The 3,215-nt window shown below is 38.6% G+C and overlaps 1 pseudogene; it reads right to left on the bottom strand.

Moving 5' to 3' along the window:
* LOC101570588 overlaps nt 1-877 on the bottom strand; it is a 3,059-nt pseudogene extending 2,182 nt beyond the window's left edge.
* Between the last annotated feature and the right edge of the window lie 2,338 nt (nt 878-3,215).

Genomic DNA, 3,215 nt, shown 5'->3' with positions numbered 1-3,215 from the left:
ACTTCCACAGAGAGCAAATTGGTCAAGCAATGGCTATGACTCATCCACATGGCTGACACTGACAACGGATCTACAAACAGCGCTCCAGGATAAATCCTGAGGGGATTTGACTGACCTTCTCAGATACAGAAGTTCCATTTCTTGTTATATAGGTCTTGCTTTATCTTGGTCTTAACCACCCACCAGAAAAGTATACAAACGAAGTATTAAAAAGTAAAGCCATATTAATATGCTAAGCTGTAAAAGGCTCAAGTCAACATCTTCTGACATTGCCAGGCCTACGGAAAACTCACTACTATTATGAACTACTGGACTATATTGGAATATTTTGCTGAATTCACGCACCTACAATATTTAAATGATAATGAAAAAAAAGGATAATGGAATACCCTTCTCTGACAAAACTAAGCAAAAAAGAAGATCAAATGAAAGATTATTTTGTATCTGTATATTCAAAATAGTTAGGATAGGTATTCAGCTACTTTCTCTTAATTCAATGAATAGAAAGATTTGTTTTAATAGTTTTTGTGAACAGGATATCATGTCTGCATCTTGTATAATGAATAACCACTAAGACAACAATATGCAATATATTAATTATTGAAACTGTCCTACTAATAGGTTTTGAAACTGTCTCATTGCTATTTTTCTCAATAAAATTATTTTTAAAAATAAAGTTAATAAGAAATAAAAAAAAGAAGGCTGGGTTGAAGTGGTACAACCTCAGGACAGCCAGGTTGGCTTCCACATCATGGGCATTCTCCTTGTCCTCTGTCTCCACATAGCATTCCAAGGTGGCCAGGTTCTCAGGATTGTACCTGTCGATACCCTTAAGCAACTTGCCCAAGTTCGCTCTCATCTACTCAAGCATAGCCATGACTACTGCCTCCTTCCAAGACCAGTGCTGCGGGGAGCTCCAGCCTGGCGCCTGGTCCTTGGGGACTGGAAGAAGGATCCAAATTTTATTTTATTTTACAAAATTTCTGTCATGGTAATGAGAGTGAAGTGCTTTTGTGGCTCTCCAACATAATCATCACATAGGCCACATGTTCCTTCAAATCCAGACACCAGAACTCCAGGTAGTTCTAGGTCTCCTGAAGCCCACCCATAGTCAAACAAGAGTCCAGGACTATGGCACATACACTTCTGTTATGTAGAGATCACTTACATCTCAAGATTAGAATTTGCCTATATGCTGGATAAGTTTCTATAAATCCTGAAAGGCAACAGGTCTAGAGCCCTGATTGTCATTATCTCTTCACACCCACTATACTGTGTCTGGTTCTTTTTCTGTGTTTGGCCTGACATATAGGCAGCTTCTGAGATAAACTCCTGGCTATCATGACAATGAAAGAATGTTATCCCATAGGAAAATCATCTTTTACATGGAAATTTTATCTCCTGCTTTTAAGAACAAAATAATGGCCCAGGAACTTTTTGTACCTGTTCTGTTTTTAAGTACCTTTAATTCAAAATGGCATATATTCTGGAGCAGCATTTGGGGGGTAAGATATTTTAACTCCTTCACAGCAGTTAAATAATAAAACTGGGCCTTATTTAATATGAAAATTAAAAAATTATAATACCTATCATATGAATTATAGATTTATGTTCTTTGTTCCTGCTTAAAAGGGAGATCTTAAAAACATTTCCATCCTTCTGCAACGAAAACTTGATCCTTTCCAAGTACTGAGGTTAGCAAATGTGTTTTACCTTAGGGTTTCTGGAATTTGTTAGGAAAAATAGTCAAAGAATGTTTAAAATCTACTCAAAGTTTAGATTATAATTGGTTAGAATATAAACAAACTTGTGTTTCTTTTTCAACTTTGACTAAAAGATTAAAATAGCTGTGTTCAAGGTGAAGATAATTAATTTTATGGGAGTTAGTTCAATCCCTGACTTCTGCATCTTTGACTTTCTACTAACACTTGTTATAGGATAATACTGCACCCACTACATTATCATCATTATATGTGACACTGCGTACACCACATTGTCATCGTCAGTACCTGCATCACTAAGTATCCACCATACTGTCATTGTCTGCACCTACATATGGAAAATGTTGAGATTTTTCAAGTGTTATGAAGGAGTCAGACTAGATGCAGTGGCCCACAGCTGTAATTCCAGCTACTTAAGAGGTTAAGAAAGACTATCACAAGTTTGAAGACAGCATGGAAAAATCAGTGAGACTCTGTTGGAATGAAAAACAAAAGGACGGAAGAAAGGAAATAAGGAAGGAAGGAAGGAAGGAAGGAAGGAAGGAAGGAAGGAAGGAAGGAAGGAAGGAAGCTTTATGAATACTAAATCTAGCCCTTAAGGAAACGAAGAAATAAAGCAGAGAAGCAGCACAGGCCACTGGGTACTCATCCCTACCTCAGTCTGTCTCCTGCTTTACAGTTTCCTGGAACAAACACTAGACTGTGGCCTGTCTTAGTCACAGGCCATGGTCCAGCAAAGTAACCTGAGATAGGATCAGACCTGTAAGACATGAGCACTCAGCACTGCTTGTGAAGAGCTTGTGGTCTGCAGAAACCAGCTGTGCCCCTGGATCAGTCAGCCCTCCTGAATTCTCTCCCTTCTCAGTGCCCGAGCCTCCCACAGCAGACTACTTCCTTCCCTTCTCTAACTTCTGCATCATGCCCCTATCAGATGTCTAGCGCCGAACAATAGACCACTAACAAGCTGTGGGCCCATGATAACAAAGAAACACTCAGTTTGAGCTTCTGATTTATCTAATGTCAAAGGGAAAATTTACATATTTGGAAAATGAAAAACTTGAGGAAATCAGAATTTTTATAGTTTTGTTTTTGCCCAACAGAGTGACAATTCTGATATTTACATTACTGGACTCCTGTGTTTTCTCTCCTCAGGGTGGTCAGTGTGGGCTTTTAAAATAGATAAAATTGGCAAGCAGCATGCCACGCCTGCCACACCACCAGGGCACACGGAGCCGGCAACCAAGTCCAAGTGTGCTGGTGCACACCTGTCATCCCAGCGCTGGGGAGGCTGAAAACAGGAGGATCACTATGAGTCTGAGCTGCAAAGTGAGACCCTATAACAACCAAGTGCATAAAAATAAATAAAATAAAAAAGATTAAAATAGATTAAAAATCAGTTTCTCCTTGTAAGATGATTTTTTGGATTACCTTTGTGCTACACTGTTGTATATGGTTAGATTTCTAAATTTCTGTGTAAAAATATGTAATCATTTA

Source organism: Octodon degus, unplaced genomic scaffold, assembly GCF_000260255.1.
Source record: "Octodon degus isolate 3935 unplaced genomic scaffold, OctDeg1.0 scaffold00120, whole genome shotgun sequence".
NCBI classification, from domain to species: Eukaryota; Metazoa; Chordata; class Mammalia; order Rodentia; family Octodontidae; genus Octodon; species Octodon degus.
This window is presented reverse-complemented; position numbering and strand designations above follow the sequence as displayed.